The following is a 16,957-nucleotide window of genomic DNA, read 5'->3' on the forward strand; positions in this document are numbered from 1 at the left end:
ATTGTAGTTGATTTCCAGTTTTATGCCATTGTGATCTGAGAAGATGCTTGGTATTATTTCTATCTTCTTGAATTTGAAGAGACTGCCTAAGACCCAACACATGATCTATCTTTGAAAATGACCCATGTGCACTTGAGAAGAATGTATATTCTGTGGCTTTGGGGTGAAATGTTCTGAAGATTTCAATTAATTCTATCTAGTCTAGTCAGTCATTTAGGATTGATGTTTCTTTGCTGATTTTTTGTTTAGAGGATTTGTCCAATGGAGATAGTGGGGTATTAAAGTCTCCTACTATCATTGTATTGCTGTTAATCTCTCCCTTGATATCCTCCACGAGTTTATTTTATGGATTTGAGTGCTCCTGTATTGGGTGCATATATATTTACCAGAGTTATTTTTTCTTGTTGGATTGCTCCCTTTAGTATTATGAAGTGGCCTTCCTTATCTCTTGTTATGTCCTTCACTTTGATAACTAATTTGTCAGCTTTCTTTCATTTCCATTTGCCTGAAAAACCTTTTTCCATCCTTTCACCCTCAGTCTGTGTGCATCTTTTTTTCTGAGGTGGGTTTCTTATAGAAAGCAGATATATGGGTCATATTTTCTTATCCAATCCGTTACCCAATGTCTTTTGATTGGGGCATTTAAGCCATTTACATTTAAAGTTATTATTGATGGGTACTTGTTTGTCACCATTTTTATTCTTTACCCCTGTGTTCCTTCTTCGCTTCCTATTTCTCTTTTTTATAGCAGACCCTTTAGCATTTCTTGCATTGCTGATTTGGTGGTGATAAACTCCCTTAGTCCTTTTTTTCTGTGAAGCTCCTGATTTCACCTTCAATTTTGATTGATTGCCTTGCTGAGTACAGTATTCTTGGATTGAGACCCTTCCTTTGCATGACTTTGTATATTTCATTCCATTCCCTTCTGGCCTGATGAGTTTATGTTGAGAAATCAGTTGCTAGTCTGATGGGGGTACCTTTGTATGTAACTTTCTGTCTCTCTCTGGCTGCTTTTAAGATTCTTACTTTGTTGTTGGTGTTTTCCAATTTAATTATAATGTTCCTTGGTGTCAGTCTTTTGAGGTTCATTTTGCTTGGGACTCTGTGAGCTTCTTGGATTTGTGTGGGTTTTTTCTTCCCTATATCAGGGAAGTTTTCTGTCATTATTTCTTCAAGCAGGTTTTCTATTTCTAGCTCAGTTTCCTCTCCTTCCGGAACCCCTATCATGCGGATTTTTTTTGTCTATGTGTCGTGTTGTTCCTAAGTTCCCTTAGGCTCTCCTCCTGCTTTTTAATTTTTTTTTTCTAGAAGATGCTCTGCTTGGGTATTTTTTCCTACTTTGTCTTCTAGCTCACCGATGCAGTCCTCTGCTTCTTCTAGTCTACTCTTGATGCTTTCTATTGAGTTGTTTACAGCAGCGATGTCATTTTTCATTTCTTCTTGGTTCTTCTTCATTTCCTCTTGGTTCTTACACATATTGTGAATTTGTCTTCCATTCTTTTCAGCCACCTTATGAGCAGTTCGCTGAATTCTTTTTCAGACAGGTTCCTTGCCTCTAATTCGTTTACTTCCTTTTCTGGTGATGCCTGCTTTTATTTCATATGAAGGCTGTTTCTTTGTCTTCCTATGGTCCCTCTTCTCCGGGTGTCTGGTTATGTAGTTCTCTCTCTCTTTATCCCAGGCAAAATCTGACCTTTCTGTGGTGGAGTATAGAACTCCTCTGAATCTGCATGTTTGTTCCAATTGGGGACGGGTTTTTTTGGTGTTCGCAGCTGTTCGGTGGGTGCCGATTTTGTAGATTTTCAGGCTTCCTATAACATCCACTTTCCCCTTCAAGATGGTGCGGTCTCCTTGTCTGAGCCGGAGGCTCTGGGAGGGAATCCAGCAGCAGTGGGGGCTGCCCGGTCAAGGGAGCCCCATCCAGCAGTCCCCCACCTTCTTCTGGAGTACAGCTGTCCCTTAACTCACCAACAAACACTCCCCATGTGACCCTCAGCTGTTGTTTCTATCTGCTCTGGGACAAGGCTCGGGACACGTGTGTCTATTTTGCCGCCATTTTTTCTCCTCCCCACACACTTTGAAAATGCAGTAGACCCAGACCCAGCCAGCCCCACCCCCATTGGGTGAGACTCATACCTGGCCAACTCCACCCCTGTTGAGCCCCTCTGGGTGGGGGTGCATAGCATCAGATCCCCCGGCCTGGCGCCAGATGAGGGGGCACAGTCTCAGGTCCCCCATCAAGCCCTACCGGGTGGGCGGTGCAGCCTTTGATCCCCTGGCCTGGCGCTGAGGTAAGGGCTATGGGCTGAGGACCCTGTCAAGCTCTGCCAGGTGGGGGATGTGGTCTGAGGTCCCCTGGCCCGGTGCTGGATTGGGGAGTGCAGCATAAGTTCTCCCGGCCTCGTGCTGAGGTGTGGAGTGCAGCTTGACATCTCCCGGCCTGGTGCGAAGGCAGGTGGCATGGCCTGAGGTCTCCTGGCCTGGCACTGGGGTGGGGAGTGTGGCCTGAGATCTCCCGGCCCAGTGCTGGCACAGGGGGTGCGGCCTGAGGTCTCCCGGCCTTGTGCCAAGATGGGGGCGCGGCCTGAAGTCTCTCAGCCTGCGCTAAGGGTGGGAGGTGTGGCCTGAGGACACCCTTCAAGCCCAGACCCCCCCCGCAGCATCATGTCAGTGCTGAATGGGGTCACACACAAGCAGTGTCACATCCCTAACCAGGGATGCAGGCAGGCAGCTTCACGTCAACACTGGACAGGGACACATGCAGGCAGCTTGACATTAGCGCTGGGGGTGGAAGTCCCCACTCCCATTTCCGCCCCCAGACTGGTCGTGACTGGGACACCTTAATGGACAAATTAGCCCCCACTGCTGCTGGATTCCCTCCCATTTCCGCCCCCAGACTGGTCATGACTGGGACACCTTAATGGACAAATTAGCATATTACCTCTTTATATGTATGTGTAAAGCAAATGTTAATAGATGTAAAAGGAGATATTAACAGTAATACAGTCATAGTAGAGGATTTTAACACCCCATTGACATAAATAAATAGATATTCAAGACAAAAAATAAATAAGGAAACAGCAACTTCAAATGACACACTAGATCAGATGGATTTAATTGACATCTGCAGAGTATTTCACCCCAAAGCAGCTATATCTTTGTTGATGTCATCACTACATTTTTTGAGTGTCCTTATAACCATTGTTTTGAACTCTATATCTATCCTTCTCAAGTGCACATGGGACATTTTCTAGGATAGACCACATGTTAGGACACAAAACAAGTCTCAATAAATTTAAGAAGATTGAAATTATATCATATCAAGCATCTTCTCTGACTGCAATGGTATGAAACTAGAAATCAATTACATTTAAAAAACACTAAAAGAAAACCCCCACACATAACACATGGAGGCTAAATAGCATGTTATTAAACAAGGAATGGGTTAACAATTAGACCATGAAGAAATAAAAAGTTACCTTGAGATAATTAAAAATGTACACATACAGAAAACATAAATCTATAGAACAAAGTGAAAGCAGGCTAAAGAGCAAAAATCATAACAATATAGGCCTACCTCAAGAAGCAAGAAAAACCTCAAATAAACTACCTAGCCCAGCCAGCATGGCTCAGTGGTTGAGCGTCAACCTATGAGCCAGGAGATCATGGTTCAATTCCCAGTCAGGGCATATGCCCGGGTTGCAGGCTTGATCCCCACTGTGGGGCATGCAGGAAGCATCTGATCAATGATTCTCTGTCATCATTGATGTTTCTATTTCTCTCTCCCTCTCCTTTCCTCTCTGAAATCAATAAAAATAAATTAAAAAAAACCAATCTAACCTTGCACCTTATAGAACTAGCAGAAGAACAATAAGCAAACTTTGAAGTGAGTAGAAGAAAATAAATAATTAAAGTTAGAGTAAGGTGACCAGACGTCCCTCTTTTGGCGGGACAGTCCCGATTTTTAACAATTTGTCCCGTGGCGTTTTAAAAAAGTCCTGATTTTTGGAAAGAATGCACGACAAGCTAGGGAACAGCGGGAGAACGGGAAGGGAATATACGGTTTTCGGCGGCCATGTGGCTATTTAGCCAGGATATGAGTTTTATATTATTTTTGTTAATTTTATAATGTTAAACTTTAATAATAACAAATAATTGTTGAGAACTGATTATCGAGAACTGCTTATCAAAGTTCCATTGTTGATCAGTTGTTAGAATTCGACCACCATTGTTTAGACTTAATGAACAATGGCATTTTTTGGGATTGGCAACGACGAAAACATTTTGTAACTGTCTCAGACGATACACATCGTACTGCATGCTAGTAAGCTAGTTAAACAAGTGATGTCATTACAAATCAGTTATTCAGATAATTTAGGTAAGTAATTTATTTATTTATTTCATAAATACATAAATTTTCTTGAATTTAGCAGACAGTACTCGTATTATTTATATTTTATAGTGGCGGCAAAAAGTCTAGCACCGGCCTTGAAAGTGACACTTATGACTTACATTATGGCAAATTCAGAGGAAAAATAATAAAAGTTAGTATTGTTATTATTTAGAAAGAAATATAGGATTAAAATATTTTTAAAAATATAGTTACTTTATAACAATCAAATTAATTTAATTTATAATCTAATAATAAAATATGTTCATGTAATTATGTACCTACTTACTGTGTTTTTAAGCAATATGTATATAATAATTTATAATATAATTTTAAATTATTTTTTTTAGATTTTTAACATAATGAGTAAGAAAAGAGGATGCAAATTCAACGATGATCTAAGAAGTGAATTTCCCTTTATTAAAAAAACCAAAAGCGATTACAATATAGACCAAATTTTTAATCAAGAACGCCCGCCCGCCCCGGGCCAAAACCAGTTTGGCTCAGTGGATAGAGCATCGGCCTGTGGACTGAAAGGTCCCAGGTTCGATTCCGGACAAGGGCATGTACCTTGGTTGCGGGCACATCCCCAGTAGGGGGTGTGCAAGAGGCAGCTGATCGATGTTTCTCTCATCGATGTTTCTAACTCTCTATCCCTCTCTCTTCCTCTCTGTAAAAAAATCAATGGTGTCCCACTTTACCAACGTTAAAATCTGGTCACCTTAGGTTAGAGTGAAAATAAATGACAAAGAGACTAAAAAATACAAAAGATAAATAAAACTAAGAACCAATTCTTGGAAAAGATAAATAAGATTGACGAACTTTTAACCAGACTCATCAAGAAAAAAAGAGAGAAGACCCAGATAAATAACATTAGAAATGAATGAGGAGAAGTAACAACTAACATCAAGGGAAAACAAAGGATTGTTAGAAGATACTATTTACAACTATATGCCAACACATTAGATAACCTGGGTGAAATGTATAAATTCTTAGAAACATACAATCTTCCAAAACCGAATCAGGAGGAATCAGAAAATCTGAATAGACCAATTACAGCTAATGAAATCAAAGCAGTAATAAAAAAAAAAAAAACTCCCAGCAAATAAAATTCCTGGACTAGATGGCTTCAAAGGTGATTTTTATCAAACATTCAAAGAAGAACTAATATCTATACTTCTCAAACTATTTTTAAAAAATCCAAGTGAAGGGGCAACTCCCAACCTCATTTTATGAGGCCAATATTATCCTAATTCTCAAACCAGATAAAGACACTACAAATAAAGCACATTACATAGGCAAACATCTTTGATAAACTTAGATGTGAAAATCTTCAACAAAATACTATCAGATCAAATCCAGAAATACATTAAAAGATCATACACCATGGTAGAAGCAACACCAATGCCTGTCTCAGAGTAGCAGCAGCATCCTGGCTGCCAAGAGTTTCTCTGGCCAGTGTCTCTCACTTTGCTCTACAGCATAGGGAATATCTTTGTGAACCTATCAAGGGTCTTTTTTTGGCAAAAAAGAAATGCATATTCTCTTGGTGGGCCTGGATGCTGTGGGGAAGACCACCACCCTGTGCATACTGAAGCTGGGTGAGATCGTGACCAACATCCCCACTATTCTAGTAGCTTTCAAAGTGGACTATAAGGACATCAACTTTACCATATGGGACATGGGCCACTAGTACAAGATCCAGCCTTTGGGATAACACTATTTACAGAACACACAATGTCTCATCTTTGTGGTTGACAGCAATGACATAGAGCACATGAAGGAGGCCCAAGAGGAGCTCCTGTGAATGCTGGTGGAGGACGAGCTCAAGGATGCCGTCTTACTCATTTTTGCAGGTAAGTAGGACCTCCCCAACGCCATGAATGCAGCAGAGAGCACAGACAAACTGGGCCTGCATACTTTGCTCCTCAGGAACTGGTACATTCAGTCTACCTGTGTCACCAGTGGGGACAGGCTCTATGAGGGACTGGACTAGCTCTGGAACCAGAAGTGAGCCACAATCCTCTCTTCCCACTCACTTCCTCTATCACCCTTGTTTTCCTCTCATGTGGCAGATGTACAACTGTGGTGTGAGTGCTAGAAACTGTCTCCATGGTCAGTCCCAGTGTGCTTCATCATGATGTACATATGCAGATACAGCATGCAACTGGGTTTTTATTAAATGTAAATAGTTTTTGTTTCCAATGAGGCAGTTTCTGGTACACTTATGCAATATTACTCAGTGTTTTTTTTTTTAATTGTAAAAACAGAATCAACTCTCTGTTTAGTATTGAGAAGGGATTTTACGAACCCAGGGCAGGGCCTCTAGGAGTCCCTGTCAGATCAGTTCAACGCTCCTCCTCTCGGCTTTACATCTGTGTTGAGATCCATTTTGGTGGTTAGTTTTTAATCCAAACTCAGAACATTTTTTAAATATTTACACAAACAAGGTAAGGAGTCAGTTGAACACAGAGAAAGGAGAAATGTAACAGCTTGAGTCCAGTCGACCCATGGGCTGTCTCCTCTCTGGAGTGTGTGTTGGGCAGAACCAGTCACAATAAATTCTGGGTGGTCATTTATGCTCCCTGATAGGCTCTCTCTCTCTGGCTCATTTCATCCCATAGCATTTGTACTTGTACCTGTACTTATACCACTGTCCAGGGAATGGTATGGGGGCTGGGACTACCACTCACAGACCCCTTAGAGGGATCCCAGCCTTCCCTTGGTTCAGCATGAGTCAGCCTAGGTGCTGTGGTGGGACAACTCTGTTCAGAAGGGGCGACCCCCATGGTTCCCATGCATACGCTCTCACTCCAGTTTGTCTGGGTCTCCCCAGTAAAAGTGCAGACTGGTGGCCAGTCATCTTAGAGCCTAGCTCCTCAGAGACCCATCTACATGTGCTTTCATTCCCTCGGCCTGCAAGGGTCAGATTTGACATAAAAAACCACAACCTATACTTTTTCTGTTGTAGTTGGATAAATAATAAAGAAGCTGGAGTTCTTAAAATTTACCTTGGGGAAAACCTCAGAATTGGTTTATCTGGTGTCATGGAATCTCTTACTGCTTTAAATTAATGGTTAGTAATCAACTGTATTGTATACTTGTTTTTAGTTTTCATTTCAACAAACAGCCCACTGTAATTATAGCTATTAGAATAAAGTCTCTTAACTATTAAAAAAAATACACCATGATCAATTGGGATTAATTCCTGGCATGCAAGTTTGGTACAATATCTGCTAATCAATTAACAAGATAAACCACATAAACACAATGAAGAACAAAATTCACATGATCTTATCAATAGATGCAGAAAAAGCATTTTACAAAATCCAGCACCCATTTATGTAAAAACTCTTAGAAAAGTGGTAACAGAGGGAACAAACATCAACATAATAAAAGCCTTATATAACAAACCCACAACTGACATTATACTCAATTGGAAAACACTAAACGTGTTTCACATGAGATAAGGAACAAGACAGGGATGGCTGCTTTCACTACTCCTATTCAACTAGTACTGGAAGTCCTAGCCACAGCAATCAGGCAATAAGAAGAAATAATATGCATCCAAATTAGAAAGAAAGTGGTAAACTGTCATTTTTTGAAGATGACCTTATACTGCATATAGAGAAGCCTAAAGAGTCCACCAAAAAAACTACTAAAATGGATAAATTCAGTAATGCAGCAGGATATAAAATTAATGTTCAGAAATTGGTTACATTTTTATATGCCAACTAGAGGCCTGGTGCATGAAATTCGTGCATGGAGGGGGAGGTCTCTCAACCCAGCCTGCACCCACTCTAATTGGGGACCCCTTGGGGCATGTCTGACCTCTGGTTGGACACCCCTCTCACAATTTGGGACCACTTGCTCCTAACCACTCACCTGCCTGCCTGCCTGCCTGATCACCCCTGACCTCTGCCTGCCTGCCTGATTGCCCCTAACTACCCTCCCCTGTCAGTCTGATCTTGCCCCTAACTGCTCTCCCCTGCTAGACTGATTGCCCCTAACTGTCCTCCCCTGCCAGCCTATTTCGTTCTGATTGGTCAGTTTCTATGCCAGTCAGTGTCAAAAGCTCCACCTCCTAGGCAGCCATTGGCTCTTTACATTCACCCAGATTTGGTTCTGATTGGTCAGTTTCTATGCCAGTCAGAATCTATGGGCCTATCAATGGGGCCTGATCAGAAAGGCGGTGATGATCATCAGCCCCTGTGGAGGCCTTGAGAGAAATGGAGGTGTGGCTGTTGGCCAGGCTGTGAGAGAAAGAGAGGCAAGTTCTGATCAATGGCTGCCACAGAGGCTATGCATCAGACCCTGCCTCCCTCTTCGCAGGCCTCTCTCCGGGCCTGATCCGCATCCCCCTAGTCAGTCAGTGCTGTGTTAGGGCGCCAGCAGTGGCCCCAGTTAGTTGGCAACCCAGCACTGACTTCCAGTCTGGTCGAGTCTTCGCTCATAATGGTTGTTATGACCCTAGCTCTTTATTATATAGACTATAGTCCTGGTGCACGAAATTAGTGCATGGAGGGGTTTCCTCAGCCTGGCCTGAACCCTTTCCAATCTAGGACCCCTCAGGGGATGTCCAACTGCTGGTTTAGGCCTGAACCCATAGGGATCAGGCCTAAACTGGCAGTCAGACATCCCTCTCGCAATCCGGGATGACTGGCTCCTAAACACTCGCCTGCCTGCCTGATCTCTCCTAACCCTTCTGCCTGCCTGCCTGATCACCCCTAACCCCTCTGCCTGGTGGCCTGATCACCCCTACCTTGCCCCCCTGTTGGCCTGATCGCCCCAACCTTGCCCCCCCTGCTGACCTGATAGCCCCTACCTTGATCACCTGCCAGCCTGATCACCCCTACCTTGCCCCCCTGCCTGCATGATCACCCCTAACCTCACTGCTTGCCTGCTTGATCACCCCTAACTGCCTCTGCCTGCCTGATTGCCCCTAACTGCCCTCCCCTGCCAGCCAAATTTCACCCTTTACTGCCCTCCCCTTCTGGCCTGATCTCTCCCCCAACTTCCCTCCCCTGCTGAGCTGATATTGACTGCTACTGCCCTCCCCTGCCAGCCTGATTGCCCCTAACTGCCTCTGCCTCAGCCTCTACCACCATGGCTTTGTCCAGAAGGAAGTTGGATGTTTGGAAGATGGCCGGTTGACCTGGTCTAATTATCATATTACCCTTTTATTAGTATAGATAGATTATATAGGATAAGATTGCTTAAATGAGGGGGGGGAGACTCTTTCAGCAGGAGGAGATGCTCTTGGCAGACAAAAACACATAATCACTATATCTGGACTGATAGCCAGCCGTATGCACTATACTGCCAAACTAGTCATTAAAAAATTGAATCATGAGGGCACAGAAGATGGCTGCTGATGGGAAGGCAGACTGCAAGATAGTGTGTGAGTGAGAGAATGAAAGGAGAGTGTGTGGATGTACGGTGAGTGTCTATTTGTGAGTGAGGGACAACTATATTCCAAGGGACTGTTGGGGACTGCTGGACCAGGCTCCCCTGACTGGGCAGTCTCCATTGATGCTAAAATCTCTTCTGGAGCGACCGGCTCTGCCACAGAGACCACGCCATCTTGAAGTGGAGAGTGGCTGTGATCGGAAGCCTCGCTTTACCTTCAATTGGGAAGAATCAGATACCTCCCAGGACCCTACAACCACAACACCCAGGGAACAGCTGCAAACCCACAAACACCTGGTCTCAAGAAGCACAAATATGTGGACTTGGATGATCTCTGCACCTTCTCACGGAAAGGTCAGATTTCTCCCAGAGAAAGGTGAGGTCTGTAATCCAGGCTGAAGGGAGAAACATGTGCAACAGGCTCTAGAAGTTCATAGGAAGTCTGTGCCCCACAAAATCCATGGACGTCAGGGCCAGCATAGTCTGCAAATGTGGAATGAGGTCCACAGGGCTGCTGACAGAAGGGAACTCTAGAAATCATAGCTGGGCTGGGCACAAAAAGGCAGCTGGAAGCATTACCAGTAAACTGGCTGCACTGTACCAGGGGAAAAAGACGTGCACAGAGACCTGAGCAGAGTTGTGTGCAGTGCCGGGGTGAAAAAGTCTCCAGTTCACACACTTACTCTGGCTCTTTTTTCTCTTTAAATCCTTGCTTTTGATTTCTAAGCCCAGTACATAGGATCACCCAATTAAAAACACTCTCAGAGACTGCAGGGGAAAGTTGTTTTTGTGGAACCTGGGGATCAGAATGGGGAGAAATGATCAGAAAACCAGTTCTGGGGCAGTCCATACCCCCAAACCAGTATTAAGTGCAACAGGAAAAACAAATTCTAAATACTAGGTAAGAGGACTAATAGTCCCAGATGACAAAACAGAAACCCTGCCACCCAGGGGTTGAATCACAAACTGACTCTTGTGTAAATACAGCCACAGGCAGGCTGATTAACAAAGAAATATTGCCTACTTGAAAACATGATTTTTTTTAGTAGACAAGCCATAACTTTATTATTATTATTTTTTAAATTTCTTTATTGATTAAGGTGTCACATATTTGTCCTCATCCCCCCATTCCCATCACACACCCCTCCCCACGGATGCCCCAACCCCCTGTTGAACTTAACCATTGGTTAAGCTCATATGTATGCACACAAGTCCTTTGGTTGATCTCTCCTCCCTCCTCCCACCCTCCCCTATCCTCCCTCTGAGGGCTGATAGTCCGATCGATGCCTCCTTGTTTCTGGTTCTGTTCTTGTTCATCAGTCTATGTTGTTCATCATTTCCCCTAGATGAGCGAGATCATGTGTCACTAGAGATATACTTATAAGAACTGGATGTGAGACGAGCAATAATAGTTATGCTGACAGGCAAAAGAATCAGTCTGTAGTGAGTTTCTTTCTGGACCAACAGTTCTTTTGAGACCCAATATCAATGTCCACCAGTTCCTTATGTGTACATATCGGCACTGACCCCTCAGCTCTAGATGGTGGACAAATGGTGGTAATGCAGGTCCGACTCCCTCTGGTTTGGTCTCGGCCGGACCCAGGGGCACGGCTTCACCCAGACTCAGGGGCATGTGGCCTCACCGGGACCCAGGGGACGCGTGGCCTCACCTGGACACAGGTGTGCGCGGCCTCACCCGGACCCGGGATCCAGCTTCACCCGGACCCAGGGGTGTGTAGCCTCACCTGGACCCAGGGGCGCGAGGCCTCACCCGGATCCAGGTGCGCGCGGCCTCACCCGGACCCGGGACCCAGCCTCACCCAGATCCAGGGGCACACGGCCTCACCCGGACGCGGGATCCAGCTTCACCCGGACCCAGGGACATGAGGCCTCACCCGGACCCAGGGGTGCGTGGCCTCACCCGGACCCAGGTGCGCGCGGACTCACCCGGACCCGGGACCCAGCCTCACCCAGATACAGGGGCACACTGCCTCACCCGGACCCGGGATCCAGCTTCACCTGGACCCAGGGTCACATGGCCTCACCCGGACCCAGGGGCGCGTGGCCTCTCCCAGACCCAGGGGCACGTGGCCTCACCTGGATCCAGGGGCACACGGCCTCACCCGGGCCCGGGACCCAGCCTCACCCGGATCAAGGGGCACATGGCCTCACCCGGACCCGGGATCCGGCTTCACCCGGACCCAGGGGCGCGTGGCCTCACCTGGATCCAGGGGCACACGGCCTCACCCGGACCCGGGATACAGCTTCACCCGGACCCAGGGGCACGTGGCCTCTCCCGGACGCAGGGGCATGGCATCACCTGGACCCAGGGGCGCGTGGCCTCACCCGGACCCAGGGGCGCACGGCCCCACCCAGACCCAGGATCTTGCCTCACCCGGACCTAGGGGCGCATAGCCTCACCCCGACCCAGGGGGGCGGCCCCACCCGGACCCTGAACCCAGCCTCACCCGGACCCAGGGGCGCACAGCCTCACCCGGACCCGGGACCCAGCGGGGTTTCGTCTTCTTGATTCCAATTCCTGTTGGTCAATTCCCTCTCAGCAATTCCTTCGTCCATTTTCTCAGAGCTCCAGGGAGGCTGCCACAGAACTCATTGGGCGGCAGTCTCGGCGAAGCTCTGGTGTGCCCGGTGCGCAGCGGCGGGCTGGTCCGGTGTCACTGCGTCGGCCCTTGGGTCTGCAGCGGTGGCCAGTCATCGAGCGTGCGCACCTGGCCGCTTCCAGGGCATTGAGATTCTTGAAGGACTCGGAGGTCAGCAAGCGCCGAGTCTCCCACCCCATGTCTCCCAGGGGCTCGTCTGTCTGTGCTCGGCAGCGAGTGGAGCCATCCCCTCAGCTGGAGACCGCCGGAGGAACTGCGCCGAGCACATTCCAGGCCACCATTGTGTCGCCTGAGCTATAGATCTTAAAGTGTAGTCTTTGGGTCACCGGCATCAGCATCATCCCGCGTACCCCTCTCTTTTATTCTAGTTGTAGAGCATCTGCTCAGCCAGCCCTCTGGTGGTCCTGGATGGTGTCTGCTCTGCTCTCCCGTCGTAGTCTCAAAATTGTTGTGGTAGGCAACAATCAGGCTTCCGTCCTATGCCTCCATCTTGGTCCTCCTTTGTATAGTTAAGTATTGATTGTTGTTGGTGTCACTGGGAGGAATTGTCCTCCAGGCCAATTGGCCGTGAGGACCATCTGTGTCTATAAAGGAAGAGTTGCTGTGCAGGAGACACGTTTATGGGCTGGGTCTTGGTGCAGCAAGGCTTTGGCGCTCACTGAGTCTGCCTCATGAATGTGTCCCTTATGCGAGTGGTTGAAATCTGGTGTCATCTCACACCGACCACTAGATGCCCTCGTTTCTGGGTCTCCAATGGAGTGTAGGTCAGCTACTGCCTGAGGCCACTCATCAGGAATTACAGCAAAAACTGCAGTTTCCTCCTCCTGTCTGAGCGGCCCTGGAGCAATCCGACTAGAACCGCAGTTTATCTGGTCAAGCTGCCACAGGGCAGGCCCCCCACATGCAAAAGCCGCTGCTTGGAGCCCAGGTGGGTCTGAGAAACGTGCGGGGCGTGTCTGCAAGACATGCGGGGCGGGTCCCAGGGTGGGACAGGTCTCAGGGCGGGGCGGGGTCTCAGGGTGCCACCAGGCCATGGCGTGGCAAACCGCAATGGCTGCAAGTCTGCTTTTTCTGCTTTCCACATTTCTAAGCCCCCTCGTTCCGCACTCCAGCGCAGCAAACACTGATTGCTGGGCGCACCTCCGCAAGGAAGTTACTCCCACTCTCCGACATGAAGGCCGAGAGTCCAGCCTCTCCCCGCAGGCGTCTGGGTCTCCCGCCAGTCCCCAGAAGCTGGATTTCATGGTGATGGGGAGCTAATCTCCCCTAGGGTTGGAATAAAAAGCCGCACGACCCTTCCCCCGCCACCAGCCCAACCCACGCGCCTCCGCACCTTATCCCCTCCGAGTTCGCTCTTTCCTCTTCCCTCTTAGCTGTAAATCCACCATTCAGCCAGCTCTCCTGTGGTTCTGGGTGGCAGACGCTCTGTCCTCCAGTTGTATTTTTGAAATTGCTGTGCTCGTGCGGTTCATTTGTTTAACTTTGCCGCCTTCTTGGTTTTCCTCTCTCAAAATGGCTAAAGGACTTGAATGTAAGACGGGAAATCCTAAGAATCCTCCAAGTCAGTGTCGGCGGCCTCCGGGGCCCTGAGGATCTCACTGGGCAGCTCGGCCAGGTTGGTGACGCGGATGGGCCCGTCCTGCAGAAATATGGTCTCTTTTTTCACTGAGCGCCACTGCGCCGAGTCCGCGGCTGCCGCCACAGCAGCTTCCACTGCCGCCCACGAGCTCATGGCCTCGGCTGAGGTGCTGACTGAGAGGAGCAGCCGCCCGGCCTGGGGAGACGCGAACAGGAGTTGCCACACTCACCAGTCCATCTTTTAGTTGTATTTCCAAAACTGCCATGCGAGGCAACAGATCAGCCATTCACCTCCACCGCCATCTTGGCTCCTCTCCCTAAAAACATGATTGTGGCTTACGACACAGAGTAGCTGTGGAATGCAGGGAACTTCAATACTGTCCTGACTACCTGACAGGAAACAGGCATGCCAAACAGAAAAGTAGAGTAATGAATGACATTCACTACTGCACATTTTTATTTTTTATCTTTTACTTAAGAAACTATTTTTTTCATTTTTTCTCACTTGATTTTACCTTTTTAAATATTATATTTCTATTTTTAATCAGTATTGTTACTACCATTATTTTACCTTTTTTAAAGTTTCATTTTATTTTCTCTTTATTTTGTTTTATTTTATTTTATTTTATTTTGGGTATAGTGTTCTACATTCTATTTTCATTTTTCTTTTAGCATCATTTTACTGTATCTCAACTTTACCTTTATGCCAACACTCTCTTCCTCACTTTTCCCCTTTTGCTATAATGTTTCTCTTACCCTATTCCTGCTTTACATTTTCCCTATTCCTTATTTTTACCCCATGTTAAAAATTCATCCTACTTATATGTCTAATTTCTGATCCCCTGCTCCAAGTCCATACACACTTCTCTCTTCTTTCTTCCCTATCCATACTTTTTATCTCTCTTACCATTTTTTCATTCATTTTTTTGTTTTTTTATATATATATTTTTATTTTGTTTTGCCCTTCTTTCTCTCTCTCCTATTGTTGTTAGTTTGATTGTTGATTAGATGTGTTTTTGTTTGTTTGTTTGATGTTTGTGTGATTATTTCACTTTTTTTTTTTGCTTCTCTTTGTCTTCTCCTTGCTTGTTATTAGTTGTTGTTTGCAGTTTGCATTCATATCTGGATGTTAGTTGTTTGCATTTTTTTTGGATTGGTTGTTGTTTGGAGTTTTCTCCCCATCTAAATAATTTCCCCCCCCAGCTTTTTTATTCTCTTTCATTTCTCTCTAACTTTTTTCCTTTCCTCAATATCATTTTTGCACTCTTTTTTTTATCCCCTAATTCACTTTTCTCTGGTGGTCACCTTTATTTGGGGTTTTTAGTATCATGAATACATTTGTGTTCAGTGCCTTGTGTGTTGTGCCTTGTTGTGTTATATTTGGTGCCTTTAAGTCAATGCAGGAGAGAGAGAGTTACATAATCAGACACCTGGAGAGGAGAAATCAGGGGGAGACCAAGAAACAGCTCACATACGAAAGAAAAGGAGGCATCACTAGAAAAGAAAGTAAACAAAATGGAGGCAAGCAATATGTCAGAGAAATGGTTATAAGGTCACTGAAAAGGTTGGAAGACAAATTCAACAATATGTGCAAGAACCAAGAGGAAATGAAGAAGAACTAAGAAGAAAGGAAAAATGACATCACTGCAAAAAAAATAAATCAATAGAAAGCATCAACAGTAGACTAAAAGAAGTGGAGGACTGAATCAGTGAGCTAGAAGACAAAGTAGGAAAAAACACCCAAGCTGAGCAGCATCTAGAAAAAAAGCTTAAAAAACAAGAGGAGAGTTAAGGGAACTTTGAGACAACACAAAATGAAACAACACTCGTATAATAGGGGTGCTAGAAGGAGAGGAAACTGAGCAAGGAATAGAAAACTTGTTTGAAGAAATAATGACAGAAAAGTTCCCTGATATAGGGAAGAAAAAACTCACACAAATCCAAGAAGCTCACTGAGTCCCAAACAAAATGAACCCCAAAAGACCGACGACAAGGCACATTATAATTAAATTGGCAAACACCAAGGAAAAAGTAAGAATATTAAAAGCGGCCAGAGAGAGACAGAAAGTTACCTATAAAGGATTCCTTATCAGACTATTGACAGATTTCTCAACAGAAACACATCAGGCCAGAAGGTAATGGAATTAAATATACAAAGTCATGCAAAGGAAGGGTCTGAATCCAAAATACTGTACCCAGCAAAACTATTGATCAAAATTGAGGTTGAAATCAGACACAAAAAGGACTAAGGGAGTTTATCACCACCAAGCCAGCAATGCAAGAAATGCTAAAGGGTCTGCTGTTAAAAGAAAAAATATAGAAGCAAAGATGGAACACAGGCATAAAAAATAAAAATTGTGACAAAAAAGTACCTAACAATAATAATTTTAAATGTAAATGGATTAAATGCTCCAATAAAAAGACATATGGTAACTGAGTGGATGAGAAAACATGAACCATATATCTGCTGTCTACAGGAAACCCACCTCAGAAAATAGGACTCACAGAGACTGATGGTGAAGGAATGGAAAAAGGTATTTCAGGCAAATGGAAATGGAAAAAAAAAAAAAAGCTGGCGTAGCAATACTTACATCTGACAAATTAGATCTCAAAGTGAAGGACATAACAGGAGATAAGGAAGACCACTTCATAATACTAAAGGGAGCAATCCAACAAGAAGATATAATTCTGTTAAACATATATACACCCAATACAGGAGCACCCAAGTACACAAAACAAAAAAACTTCTGGAGGATATCAAGGGAGAGAATGACAGCTATACAGTCCTAGTGGGAAACTTTAATAACCCACTAACACCACTGGATAAATCCTCTAAACAAAAAATCAGCAAAGAATTATCAATACTAAATGACACACTAGATCAGATGGACTTATTGACATCTTCAGAACATTTCACCCCAAAGCCACAGAGTATACATTCTTCTCAAGTGCACATGGG

The 16,957-nt window shown here is 45.3% G+C and overlaps 1 pseudogene; it reads left to right on the forward strand.

Moving 5' to 3' along the window:
- The first annotated feature begins 5,776 nt into the window (after window positions 1-5,776).
- On the forward strand, window positions 5,777-6,404 carry LOC103303058 (ADP-ribosylation factor 1-like; annotated as a pseudogene).
- The last annotated feature ends 10,553 nt before the right edge of the window (window positions 6,405-16,957 follow it).

This window comes from Eptesicus fuscus, chromosome 1 (genome assembly GCF_027574615.1).
Source record: "Eptesicus fuscus isolate TK198812 chromosome 1, DD_ASM_mEF_20220401, whole genome shotgun sequence".
Lineage (NCBI taxonomy): Eukaryota > Metazoa > Chordata > Mammalia > Chiroptera > Vespertilionidae > Eptesicus > Eptesicus fuscus.